General features: G+C 49.7%; 1 pseudogene; it reads right to left on the bottom strand.

Moving 5' to 3' along the window:
* Positions 1-4,425: 4,425 nt before the first annotated feature.
* On the bottom strand, positions 4,426-5,452 carry LOC132592121 (spermidine synthase-like; annotated as a pseudogene).
* Between the last annotated feature and the right edge of the window lie 8,966 nt (positions 5,453-14,418).

The following is a 14,418-nucleotide window of genomic DNA, read 5'->3' as shown; positions in this document are numbered from 1 at the left end:
CCCCTAAATGAACCACTGAGGGGAAGGTCCACTTCTCCCCAACAAAAAAATATTTCAAAAGATGGGAAACCTGTGACTGAAACAGAAAACCGAGCCCCTTCCCCTCACGTTGTGCAAGAAAACCTACACAGTGAAGTTGTCGAAGTCTGTACTTTGAGTACGCCCCGGAGACCAGTCCTCCAACAGAGAACAAATCGCCCAAGACCACGGTGCTCCTGAGGGAACCATGCCCAGTTCGGAGATCCCACACCCCACCTCACCCCACTCAGGGTAAGATATCCCAGACCAGGTTCAGAGATCCCAGGGACCCGCGGTCGCACAGGAGATCATGTACCAGCGACCCCCTCCCACCCCGACCAAGGCCACTCCACACACACCCCCACCCCACGGATCGCACCCCCGCCGATCCCACCATCTCCTGTGACCCCCTCCCTCACCGAGCAAACCCACTCCACACCCCACCTCACCCCACTCAGGGTAATACAGTAATACAGAGATGGTGAGGGGTTTGAAGGTGGGAGTTTGTTGGGGGGGGGTATCTTACCTGGACACTTCTGTGGAACGTAAGTCTGGGATGTGGTCTGTCTCCCTGGGCAGTCTGGGTGGAGGGGTGGGGTAGATCTGTGACCCAGGCTGTTTTCGTAGGCTGTCTGGGTCCAGCCGAATTGGCGGGGGCGTGATCCGTGGTGTGTGTGTGTGTGTGTGGAGTGGCCTTGATCAGGGCCAGAGGGGGTTGCGGGAGACGGTGGGATCGGTGGGGGTGCAATCTGTGGTGTGTGTGTGTGTGTGTGTGTGTGGAGTGGGGTTGTTCGGGGTGGGAGGAGGTCATGGGAGGCGGCGGAATCGGCGGGGGCACGATCCGTGGGGTGTGTGTGTGTGTGTGGAGTGGCCTTGGTCGGGGCGGGAGGGGGTCGCTGGTATGTGGCCGTTCCCCATCCCTCCCCATCCCAGGCCTCGCCTGCTACAATGATTCCGCCACCAAGAAGGAGCAGACTAACCTGGGAGACAGACCACATCTAATATCCACCCCACCCCTGGAACTAGTCCGCCTATGAAAACAGCCTGGGTCACAGATCCAACCCACCCCTCCACCCAGACTGCCCAGGGAGACAGACCACATCCCAGACTTACATCCCACAGAAGTGTCCAGGTAAGATACCCCTCCCCCAACAAACTCCCACCTTCAAACCCCTCACCACCTCCGTATTACCGTATTACCCTGAGTGGGGTGAGGTGGGGTGTGGAGTGGGTTTGCTCGGAGAGGCGGCAGGATCGGCGGGGGTGCGATCCGTGGGTGTGTGGAGTGGGCTTGTTCGGGGTGGGAGGGGGTCGCTGGTACAGTGGTGCCTCGCTAGACGAATGCCCTGCTAGACGAAAATTTCGCTTAACGAAAGGATTTTCTGATCGGAGGTTGCCCCGCTATACGATGAGGTTTTCTATGGCCACCGCTTCGTCTTGCGAAGCGTGGCCATAAAAACCTCCGATCAGAAAATCAGGGCATTCATCTAGCGAAAGGGAAACCAGCTGTAGCGTGGAAAGAAGGCAAAGGAAGATGAACTGTCAGCGCCTGTCAGCTGATCTTCCTCTGCCTTCTTACCGAGCTGCAGCTGGTTCCCCTTTGTGTTCCACTGAGCAGCGGAACACAAAGGGTAACTAGCGCGGGAAGAAGGGGGGGAGAAGCGGAGGAACAGATCCGTTCCTCCGCTTTCCCCCACCACCACCCCGCCCGACAGAGCCTGCATTTGACGGGGCTTCCGAACCCCCATCAGATGTCGCCTTTGTCGGGCGGGGGGGGGGAGGCGAAGGAACTATCCTGTGCCTTTCTCCCATGCCGCCTTGTCCCCCGGAGCCGAAGTGCAGCGATGCGGGAGCTTTTCGCCGTTTGCCTTCTCCGAGCCAAGGGGGAGGCAGACGGCGACAAGTTCCCACAGCACCGCAATTCGGCTCCGTCCCCTGGAGTGCGGCGCTGCAGGGGCTTTTTGCCGGCTGCCTTCCCCTTGGCTTGGGGAAGGTAGCCAGCGAGAAGTCCCCGCTTTCTCCCGCTCGCCTCGGCGGCGGCGCTAAAACAGCCGATCCCGGGCCAGCTTGAGGGCGAGTGCAGCACGCTTTCTCTTGTTAGCCCCGTCCGCTGCGCTCGCCCTGTCCTATGCCAGCTCTGTCGGGCGCTTCTTCGCCCGACAGAACCGGCATAGGATGGGGCTTCCGAACCCCCGTCCTATGGCGGCTCTGTCAGGTGGGGTGGGGGGGAAAGCGGACTCTGCTTTCCCCTCACCCCGCCTGACACAGAGCAGATCAGACGGGGCTTCTCTAGATCAGACAACAGGGCAGCAGGGGGAGAGGAACGAAATTGTTCTTCTCCGCCTGCTGCTGAGCCTGCACAGATCCCGGGGTTCGGAGAAGCTCTTGCAGCACTTGTCCGAACCCCGGGATCTGTCCTTGCTGTCGGCGGCAGGGGGAGAGGAAGGAAGGAAGAGAAAGGGCTGCTTTCTCTTCCTTCGTTCCCCCCCCCCCCAACAGAGCCTGCATCTGATGGGGGTTTGGAAGCCCCGTCAAATGCCGGCTCTGTTGGGCGAGGCGGGGGGGGGGAAGAACCTCTGCTTCTCCCCCCCCCACGCCACCTGGCACACACCTCTTTTGGCTCAGGGAAGGCAGGCAGGCAAGAGAGCAAGCCCCTGCCTGCCTTCCGTGAGCCAAGAGAGCAAGTATCGTGCCGCCGCCAGGCCCCCGGAGCCCATAGGAACGCATTAATTGACTTTTAATGCATTCCTATGGGAAATGGTGCCTCGCTAGACGAAATTTTCATAGGACGAATTGAGTCCTGGAACGAATTAATTTCGTCTAGCGAGGCACCACTGTACGTAATCTCCTGTGTGACCGCGGGTCCCTGGGGAACGGTCTGGTCTCGGGTGTGGAATGTCCGAACTGGGCATGGTTCCGTCAGGAGCGCCGTGGTCTCGGGTGGTTTGTTCTCTGTTGGAGGAGTGGTCTCCGGGGCGTGAGGGATTGTGGGAGTATGTTTGTCCGTTGTTAGTTGAATGTCCACTGGGGGTGCAATTTTTTTGACCACAAATCCATGTTTTTACCTGTGTTAGGTGTGTCAGCTGGTCAGTGTAAGTGCATGGTTACCTGCCCTCATGTGACCCTGAGGTTGTGGCCAAATTTCAGGGCGAACGGATAAGTGCTTGTGGGAGAAAAGTGGGGAATAACACACACGCACCTTCACCATTTATATATATATATAGATGAAGAAAGTGTTGAAAAACACATTTGTTAAGAAAGCAGAAGCTTTTTTTACTTGGAATAATTAGAGAGGAACTACTTAAGAAAGATATTACGTTTTTTCTGTATGCCACAACAGCAGCTAGAATAGTATTAGCAAGAAATTGGAAAACTGAAGATTTACCTATGGTGGACAACTGGCAGTTGAAGCTGATAGAATTTATGGAACTGTCCGAGCTGACTGGGAGACTCCGTGACCAGAGGGAAGAGTCGGTGGAAGAAGATTGGAAGAAATTTAAAGTTTATTTAGGAAATAATGGTAAGATTAGCAGTGTTTAATAAAAGATTTGGAAGTATAAAGAGGTTGTAGATGAGGATTAGTTGAGTTATTATTGTATATTAAGACTTAGTTAAGTTATTGTATTAATATTTTTGGGAGAGATAAAAAAAAGGTTTTATTGTACAACGTGAGGGGAAGGGGCTCGATTTTCTGTTGTATATGAATCTGACTTACATTTCTCCCATTGAGGAGTATCAAGCTTTGTTTTCACTGGGGCTGAAAGTTTCTTTCTTTTCTTTTCTTTTTTAATTTGATTCCGTTTACTATACAAAGAGGTTAACGGTTCTCTACAGACAACTCTGGTCTTTGTCTGTAGCTCACCCAATTAAAACGCCGCCAAGAGATCCCGCTGATGGGCTCAGGAATCGAGGCAGGCAGGCAGGCAGGCAGGGGGCATGTGACCCAAACCACCTGATCAGGCAAGGAGGAAAGAGTTGTGGGCATTCCGTGGAGCTGGGGGGCAAGGGGGAGCAAGGCAAGGGAAAAGATATCCAACTATGCCAGCTCCCACCCCACCCAATGCCAATCCCCATGCCCCCTCCAAAGGCAGAGCATCAAACCATTGTGCCTGGTCTTTCCCAACTAGATGGCAACCACTTTCAAGGGAAATAAATGGTCAGTTATAAATAGGGCATTTTCAGGGTGGGGTTTTCAGGCTCTACATTCATGCTCCACAGGCTGGAGAGACGAGTTCAAGCAATGGCCCAATAGCAAAGCCTGAGCTAGGTAGGTGGGGGTGGGGGGTTGTTTGGAAGAGGGGTCCTGCGGCTGGGTGCAAACCCAGAGTCCTTTCCTTTTTTAAAATACCTAATTGGAATGAATGTTTAGCTGGCAGGCTAGAGGCCGCAAGGCAAGCGAGGACCATGTCAGGCCGCCCGCCCGCCTGTCAGAGGCGATCCGCTAGGTGGATGAGGCTTCTGGGGTTTTCCGTCCCGCCGGGCCATCCGAGGCCAGAGGTGGATCTGCGTCGGGGTTCTCAGAGCCTTTCGTGCAAATTCAGGCAGGACAAAGGCTGCCCGGTGGACACCTGAGTTATACTTCAGATTCCTTGCTTCCACTTCCTTCTGGGACAACTGTTGGACAGGGTCCCTGAAATTAGGGTTTCAATTCTTGCTGCAGAGCATGAAGCCGATCTGTCCACTGGGGTAGGTCGGGGTGGTGCAGTAGGCGTACTCGGCCACGGGGAACAGCGACTTGCAGAACTGCCACATCTCCTTTAGGAGGTCCAGGTGCAGCCACTGGCATTCGCCTTGGCAGCAGAGAATGCCGTCGTCCCGCAGAGCTGTCTTCTTTGAAGAGGCTTTCTGCAGGACCCATGGGGTCGGAAGAGTCTGTGATTATCACATCCAAAGCCTTCTGGTTCTGCATCATGAATTCGAAGCCGTCCCCAACATGCAAGGTAAGTTTTGGGCTAGAATATCCCACGGCCATCCCTGGGAGGTACTTCTTAGATGCTTGGATCACATCCTCGTCGATTTCGCACTGTACCATGGACTCCACGGAAGGGTGCTGGACCACTTCCCACAAGACTCCTCCATTGCTGCCCCCAATGATGAGCACCTTCTGTGGGTTTGGGGGACTGCACAAGGGAAGGTTAGCGATCATTTCCTGGTACAAAAACTCGTCCCTCTCTGGGCACTGGGTGACTCCATCAAGGACCAAGACGTTCCCGTATGTTTTGCTCCTGAAGACCAGGATCTCCTGGAAGGGCGACCGCTGGTGATGCAGGACCTCCTGGACTTGCAGAGAGAGGGCCTGCCCAGCCCAGAGGCTGCACGTCTCGCGGAACCAGCCCTCTTGGATGACGACTGCTGGGGCTGCTGTCTCCTCCTCTGCCTCCCCTCCAGCTGCTGCCCTTCCTCCTCCTCCTCTGCCTCCCAAGCTAAGCTCCATGGCCAGCCAAACTGGGGAAGGTGAAGCGGCTGCCCCTCTGCTCCACTCTGCCTCGCCTCCGCAAGCGCAGGCCACCTCGGGGCTGAAGGTTTCTGAGACAGGGTTTTCTCGTGAGGAGATGAGGAACGGCGAGAACCAACACCAGATATGCAGGATTTCCCTGCTGAGATAGTCTTCAGAAAAGATGATTGAGTTCCTGGCCCTGGAGATTCTGCCCTCAGACCAGATGAGGCGCTAGGGCACAGAAGCATCCGAATCTGATTCGGATTCGCACATCCCCTGTTGGAGCATAAAAAGTGCATTTTTTATTATGTATTCATAATTCTTCTATAAAAAATATAGTCCATACACTATATGTATGGCCGCCTCTCTGGAGCTCGCTCGCTCGCTCAAGGGCTGCTGGCTGTGCGCTCGCCCACCAATTGGACAAAGGGGCGCTTCTCCCGGAAACTGGCCCCTCTCCATGGGTGGAAGGGGAGCTGGCGCCCTGCTCCGGGTGCAAGGAGCGCCAGGCCAGCCGAGCAGAGCTGGTTTGTGCTTGCGACGACGAAGCGCAGCATTGAGGGAAAGGCGCCTGCCTTCTCTCCGCGAAACTCACCGGCAACCCCCCCCCAACCCGTCGCGCATTTACAAGAGCTCAAGCGGCTCCCTCTGAGGATTCCCTTTCCCTTCTGGGCCGGCGGGATACCTGCCTTCCTCGCTCGGCCCCTGCCCCCCCCCCGCCCCATGCTGGGTACGCCCATGAGCAGGAGCGCCTCTTTCCCCGTTTCCGACACTCACAGCAAAATAAAATGCCATTCCAATGGCTGTCTCTTTTCGGTTGCGGCGATGTACATATTTTCCGGCCTCTTTGAATATTCTTTTATAGGTTTTTTTTGAAGATGCCGCCAAAGTCCTGTAACATCAAAATAAGAGACAAAGGATGCACAAGCCTGAAGCTGGCACAACAACAACAACAAACAACAACAACAACAACAACAACATTACTTGCACCCCGCCCACCTGATTGGGTTGCTCCAGTCACTACCCTCTGCTCCTCTCCAATTTCACCCAAGTCGTATCCCAATATCTAGCTCTCCTTCAAGGAAGGGATGCTTGAGAGTGCATGGCTTGTTGTTGTTATTGTTTAGTCGTTTAGTCGTGTCTGACTCTTCGTGACCCCATGGACCAGAGCACGCCAGGCACTCCTGTCTTGCACTGCCTCCAGATGTTTAGAAAGCTGGTGCAAATGTTAATCTGGTTTTAGGTAAAGGTAAAGGGACCCCTGACCATTAGGTCCAGTCGTGACCGACTCTGGGGTTGCGCGCTCATCTCGCATTATTGGCCGAGGGAGCCGGCGTATAGCTTCCAGGTCATGTGGCCAGCATGACAAAGCTGCTTCTGGCAAACCAGAGCAGCACATCGAAACGCCGTTTACCTTCCCGCTGGAGCGGTTCCTATTTATCTACTTGCATTTTGACGTGCTTTCGAACTGCTAGGTTGGCAGGAGCTGGGACCAATCTGGTTTTAGTCTATTGTTATTTTAATTTTTCAAAAGTCTCAAATTATTGTTGTTAGTTTTTCTAATCGATATTTTCTTATCTTTTCTTTTCAGCCGCTTTGAAGTTTGTTTTACTACAAGCAACAGCACATACATTTTCTGAAATAAGTCATAAGTTTATCCCCATTTCCCAGAAAGCAGGCCTGGGGGGGGGGCTGCTCTTCTTGCCTCACCTGCCAGTCCTTTTCACCTTCTTACCTTGCAAGAAGACGGATGCCTTCGAAAAAGGTTTCTTTACGTGCCAGCATGTCCCAGCAGCTTTCTAAGTGGAACATTTCTCCGTCTGTGATGCCTCCAAAACGGCCAACCAGATATTTCATGGCCTGCACTGTGGTCCTGAGTCAAGTGAAGAAACCAAGAATATTGTACTATTTATTTTTCCATTTTAAAAATTTGCATACTGCCCTTCACCCGTAGATCTCAGGGCAGTTCACAACATAAAAATACAAGATAAGAAGCACAAAATAAATAAGAAAAACATGAACAAACCAAACCAATAACCCCTCTCCCTCTCACAGACACAGTTGAAAGGGCGTAGGATGTTAATCTGCCAATGGCCTGGTTGAAAAGGAACCTTTTTGCCTGGCATCTAAAGGTATATAATGAAGGCACCAGGCAAACCTCCCTGGGGAGAGCGTTGCACTAATGGGAGCCACCACAGAAAAGACCCCTTCTTCTTTTGCCACCCTCCAGACTTCTCGTGGAGGAGGCACATGACGAGGGGCCTCTGATGATGATCACAAGGTCTGGGGAGGTTCATCTGGGGAGTTTGAGGTCCTTGACATCTTGCAGTCTTGAGCTGCTTGGCCTGATGGATCCAACCACAACCATCGCCCTCTGCACCCTCCCACATGGTTCCAGCACAAGCTGCAACCTTTCGGCTGTGATGGAGACTTAAGGTTTCCTGAGACGTGAGTCTCACCCCACCAAAATCAGCCCATCCAACATCCTTTCCCATCCTAGTGTCCTTCAGGTGTTTTGGACTACAACTCCCATCTTCAGCCCAGTTGGTGGGAGTTGTGGTCCAAAACGACTGAAGAGTACAGGAGTTGGGGAAGCCTGGGTCTCTTAGCTACCTAACCTTAGCAGAACCTCCATGTCCAAAGGAGGCCTATCTCTTGGGGGGAGGGCTGAGCCATCACGGCTATGGGTCAGGCTGACAAGCGCCCAGAGAGAGAAGGGAGGGCCACCCCAAATGCATTAGTAGGTCCCTTACGCCAGCGGATCGAGGCAGGAAGAGGGGCCTGTGATGGTACTGCTGCTCTTTTCCAGGACAAAGCTGAGGCGGAGGCTGAGTGCCAGCAGGATCCTGGGGAAGTTCTGTTCCAGCAGCCCCGAAGCCTCCGGTAAGGTGAGTATCCGGGACAGAGCGCTGGTAGCCTGGAGGGACAAAGACAGGAGAACGTCATTCAGCAGAGGTCATCGTCAAATCTCCCAACTTTCTATGCAGGAAGCAACATAGAAACTGAATGGTTTCCTACCGCTGTTGGAACTTGCGGATTGGAGCCCTTCCCCAGGATCCTCCTCAGCATAGGTTTAATTAGCTGGCTGCTGGCATACTGGTTGCTGACCAAAGTTCTCCAGACCGCTGTGGCTCTTCTGCAATTTTTAAAAAGAGATTTTTTCTTTCCCCCCTTTTCTTAAAAAAAGTCAGGTCAGCCCCCCCCCTTTAAGCTTTATATTGCACATACATACATTAAATTCAGCTCTCCCCATTTCCACCTCACAAAAGCTTTGCACATTGGCAAAGCAATCTCCCCTAATTCCTATATGTTATTTCCCCGTAACACACTCATCTCTTTTTTTTCCCCCATGTTAAAAATAAACTTTATTCAAGAAACTTTTAAAAAGAATTATACACACACCAGGGGATAAACATAAATACACATTTAAGCCACCCAACATAAATTAATCAACATAAATAGACAAACCAAATTGATCAAAACTCGCTGGGCAAATTAAATCTTTCAAACTGTAAATAATATACAATATCAAATTAAACAAACGTAACATAACATAACATAACTCATCCCCAAATCAAATCATAACACATAAACATACGCACATAAAATCAATTCATTTTAAATTAAAATTGGCTTCCAATCGCCAATATATCGTTTCCCTTACTATCATCCCTTAATTTGCTTTGCCTCTTATTAATTCAAATTGATTTATTCCTGCATGTTTTCTCTACTCAAAGCAAATCAATAACTCTGTTTCAATATTTTCTTCCACATATCTCCATTCTGCTTCTGTTCTCTGTTTTGGTATATTCCTCATTGGCGCCGTCATCCTTGCCAAATTCATAAACTCTACTACTTTAATTTGCCACTCTTGGATTGTTGGTATTCCGGTTCCTTTCCATTTTTGAGCTAATACTAATCTCGCTGCATCACAAGCATACAAAAAAATATTAACTCTATCTCTAGGGATATTTTCTGGGATTAAACTTAATAAGAAATATTCAGGGTTTTTTTCAAATGTGACTTTTAACATTCTCTTCAATTTCTCATATATATCATTCCAAAATTTATTTATTTCTTTACACTCCCATCAAATGCCACCTGTATACAAGCTTCATCATGTTTTCTTTAATTCCTGAACACGCTGTAAATCTCATTGTTGATCTCCACAAATTATCCCACTGTGTTTTGTAAATTGGTCTTCCTAAATCCTGGGCCCACTTTGTCATTACAGATTTTATCTCTTCATCTTTTAATTCCCACTCTAATAAAAATTTATACATCTTGGATAGTGGTTTAACCATATTATCAATCAGAATTTCTTGTAATTTAGATTTCCCCCCAATAAATCCTATTTCTTTATGGTTTTTTAAAATAAACTTTGTATTTGGAGATAATGTAACCAGCTAGCACAATGATGTTTTGTCTGTTCATATGGTTTTATTACAAATTGATCTCCTTCCTCCTTCACTATCAATTCTTGATAGGTTGGCCATTTTCCACTTTTACCTCGGTCGCTCATCATCGTCATCTCCAATGGCAACGCCCACCAGGGCGTCTTTGTCTCTAATAAATTTTTGTATTCATCCCAGATTTAAAATACCAATTTTTTAAATTATATGATCCGTGAAACTTTTATCATTCCCTCTGCTTTCCTGTAATAAGTATGCATGCCAGCCTTTGTTATTCCTAAATCCCTCCAATTCCAAGAGCTCTTGATTTTCTAATACCATCCACTCTCTCATCCATCAAAAACAAGCGGAGGCTTAATATAATTTAAGATCAGGGACCCCCCAACCACCTCTCTCCTTAATGTCCGTTAATAATTTTAAGAGGCCCTTACTCATCCCAGTCAGTGGAGCAGTCTAACAGGCTGTCAAGCACTGGGGTCAGCCGCTTCGCCGCAATGTTGGCTACTGCTGTAAGGGCCTCGTCCTTTGTTCGGGCGTCTGGGATGCTCGGGAGATGGTGGTAGATCTCCCTGATGATCATGGGCAGCTGGAAGAAGATAAAAGAAGACCAGGATGAGAAAGTGAGGTGGACCTGAAAGAAAGCGAGGGATTTCGGAGAAATGATATATGATGAGAAAAACAAACAAACAAAACAAAACTGAAGCTTTTGGGGTTATAGGGTCAGAAGTTCCAAAAAAGATGGTGAAGTTATTTGTGTATCCTGTTTCTCCTAAAATAAAACATACCCATAAAATAAGCCATAGCAGGATTTCTAAGCAATTGTGCAATATAAGCCATACTCTGAAAATAAGACATAGTGATAGGCGCAGTTCTGGAGGGCGCCAAGGAAGAGGCTAGGCTGGACATATAATTAAAAAATAAGACATCCCCTGAAAATAAGCCACCGTGTTGTTGTTTTTTGAGGAAAAATAAATATAAGACGGTGTCTTATTTGTGGAGAAACACGGGTATGTGACTACAGCAGCTAGGATTCTCTATGCACAGAAATGGGAAAACGCTCTAAGTCCCCTGACATACGATATCCCAGTGAGGCTGAACTGGCAGCAGCAGGAAGAGATAGCAAACCCTGCGACCGAAGATGAAAGAGAGCCAGGATCAAGCAGGGTTTTCTTTCTTTCTTTACAGCCCATGGAGGGGGAGGGAACACAAAGTAAAGAGACGCAGGAAAGTGAACAGGCAAGTTCACAGACCGTGCAAGGGTTAAGTTCCGAGTCAGGGGAGGGGCAAAGACCTGAGCCCCCTCGTGATTACGTGAACGTAGGTGGAAGGTCGGAAAAGAAGCCGCGAATCAACGATACAGATTGAAATGCCCAGTTGTGTAAATAGCAAGAAATAAAAGCTATAGAACGACATTGCCACTACTGTTTGTGTGTGAAGAGAGCAACTATGAGACCCTGACAGTGGAGGGGGGGAGAGGAAAAATTATTAGGTACTGGAATTTAATGACTACAGTATTCGTTTGTTTGCTTGAAAATGTGTATTTAGATTTTCAATACATGTAGCTTACAAAAGAGAACCACAAAAGAAATAGAAAACAGATCCAAGAGCCGGCTTGACTCATCTCTCCTGTTAACCCTAGGAATAGCAGTGGTCCATTGACCTCAGTGTTGTCTACATTCTGTTTCCTTTGCATTGACATGGACAGGGTGGAAGAATGTACTTAAAATACTGCCATTTTGGAAGCCAAGCTGCAGCAGAATGGAAACAGAGGCGCCCGCCACAGACGTGGAAACCAATGCCTTCTTACTACCCAGAAGCAAGCTAATTCTACGTTCAAAGAAAATGTTTCACTGATAGGAAACCTGCTCTCTGCCTCTGTTTTGAGCCTTACCTCTTCCATTTCCATCCCGCATTCCTCAAGGAAGGAACTCAGCAGGACTCCTGCGGCCTGCGAGGTGGCTCTGCCTTCTACTGTCAAGTTGTCAATCGCCATCAGCACAACCTCGTTGATCTGGCTGGGCGTGAGGTGCTCCCCAAAGGCCTGGCACAAAGAAGAAAGAAGAGGGAGTTTTCTTCTGCTCCACATCTGGCCACTTTTCAGTAGACCACGGGCGCCTTCACAAACAAAGTGACCTATCTATCCACTCTGCCTTGCAGAGGGTTGAACTAGATGACCCCCAGGATCCCTTCCAACTCTCCAATTCTGATGGTTCTCTCTCCTCCCCATTTTATCCTCATGAGGTACTTTAGACCGAGAGGCTGTGACGGACCCCGTGAGTTTCCTGGCTGAGTGGGGATTTGAACAGGCTTCCTCAACCTTGGCCCTCCAGATGCTTTTGGCCTACAACTCCCATGATCCCTAGCTAGCAGGACCTGTGGTCAGGGATGGTGGGAATTGTCGTCTCAAAGCATCTGGAGGGCCGAGATGGGGGAAGCCTGCCCTAGGTGGTGTGGGCTGCCTGAGGAGGTTGGTGGGGCAGGGCCCCATTTGCCCGAATGGACAAACCTCTGCTATCTGGGAGCTGGCTGCGGTCTTAGCAAGAAAGAGTACAAAAAGCCACACCTACCTTGGCCACTTTGGTGATGTCATCGATGTAAATGGAGGGGCCAGAGATGAAAAAGTCCTCTCTGGCCCACTTCACCACGTGGCCCTTCCTCTGCAGCTCCCTGCTCTGCACTTCCGTTCCTAAGAAGGGTCATACAAAAGAACACAGCATTAGTGCTCCCTGCTCAAAACCTCCCGTTTTCCCATTGGGACCAACAAAAATATTATCAATTTCACCTCAAAAATTATAAATCAGAACTAAAAGGCAACCCAAAGGAGTGGGGTGGTTATGGAGCTCTATGGTTGCAGCATTGGGGGGGGGGGGTTCCGTTTAGAAAAACGGCGAGGAAGAGGAGACGCAATGTATGGCAAGGGGGAAGTGGGGAGAGAGAAAGCTTCCTCTCTCTCCCTCCTAACATGAGAACTCCGGGGCCTCCAATGAAACTGAAGTTTAAGGATGGTCCTCCTTCTTGCAGTGCACAGCTAAACTTTGGAACTCCTTGCCACAGGAGCCATTGATGGCCATGGACCAAGATGGCTTTCAAAGAAGATGAGGCAAATTCATGGAAGAGAAGGCTACCCATGGCTATATTAGCCATGATGGCTATGCTCTGCCTCCGCAGTCAGAGGCAGCAAAGCACAGGAGAAGAAAGAGCTCTTGAGTTCGAATTCTGATTGCTGGTTTCCCACAGGATGCTGGACTGGGGTGGGCCACTGGTCTGATCCAGAAGGCTTTTCTTATGTTCCTAAGCAGTGAATCCCTCCCCTCAGACTGCCCTCTCATCTCTGGCCAACGGGGTGTTTGCTTTAGGCCAGTGCTGGCACGAATTCTGGCCCTCCTGAACTCCCATCAACCCCAGCGGCAGCCAGCATGGGCAACACTCAGGGATGTTGGGAGTTGGAGCAGCCGCTGTCGGGCTACAGATCTCCCACCCTGAGAAGAAACATACCCTTTCCCAGCATCCCACTCACCCATTCTGGATATCAAAATGTAATGGAGGTGGTACAAGGCCTCCGCGGATTGCGGCCCAATGTCCTTCCCGTTGTCTGCCAGGTGCAGGGATAAAAGTGCCACCAGCTGCCCCAGAAGGGGGAAATCCTGGGATATCTAGGAGGTGGAGAGAGAGAGAGAGGTGCACAGTCAGCCCTCGTCCCACACAGCCCAGCAAGAGAAAACCATCTGCCATGCTTTCAGTTGGCAAAGGTGGCAGAGGGGCGCAGAGCAAGAGACCTGTGCTTAGGTAGCCCACTCAAGGGCTTTTTTTCCAGCCAGAACTCACTGGAACTCAGTCCTGGAACCTCTCAGGTAGGCCTTGATGCCATTATAAGAGAATGAGGGAGGTGAGTTCATGGTGATTCCTCGGGTTAAGAACAGAAATTGCGCAGCGGCAGCAGGAGGCCCCATTAGTTAAAGTGGTAACTCAGGTTAAGAACAGTTGCAGGTTAAGAACGGACCTCCAGAACAAATTAAATTCTTAACCGGAGGTACCACAGTATAGAAATGTAATACATTAAAAATAAATAAATCTGAAATTTCGGCATTAAGCCTTGGTCACTCACATCAAAGTTTAAATGCTCGGAAACATATTTCATGAGAAAGCTGGTGGTCTTCACAGCTCTTTCCCGCTCGTAGATTTTGGGGGAGTCTATCCAGCTATTTGTGTGCTGCGGGAGAGAAATAATCATCATCACATGGACGGACAAGCATTAATCCGGGTTTGCAAATTCACAAAGCTTTAGCTACTGGCTGGATCAATCATGCTGGGACCATAGAGGGGACAAATTGCAAAAAGGGGTTGTTTTGTAAAGGAGAAAGTTTGCTCAATTTGGTCTCCTTTGTTGTTGTTGTTGTTGTTGTTGTTGTTGTTGTTGTTGTTGTTGTTGTTGTTGTTGTTATATACCCCACCTTTTTCCCTGACAGGGACTCAAGGCAGCTTACAAACAAAATAAGAACAACTTGAGATATAGAAAAAATAAGCCATTAAAAGAAACACATTGAACATTAA

This window comes from Zootoca vivipara, chromosome 5, assembly GCF_963506605.1.
Source record: "Zootoca vivipara chromosome 5, rZooViv1.1, whole genome shotgun sequence".
Lineage (NCBI taxonomy): Eukaryota > Metazoa > Chordata > Lepidosauria > Squamata > Lacertidae > Zootoca > Zootoca vivipara.
The sequence above is the reverse complement of the archived record's forward strand: the minus strand, read 5'-3'. Positions and strand labels throughout refer to the sequence as shown.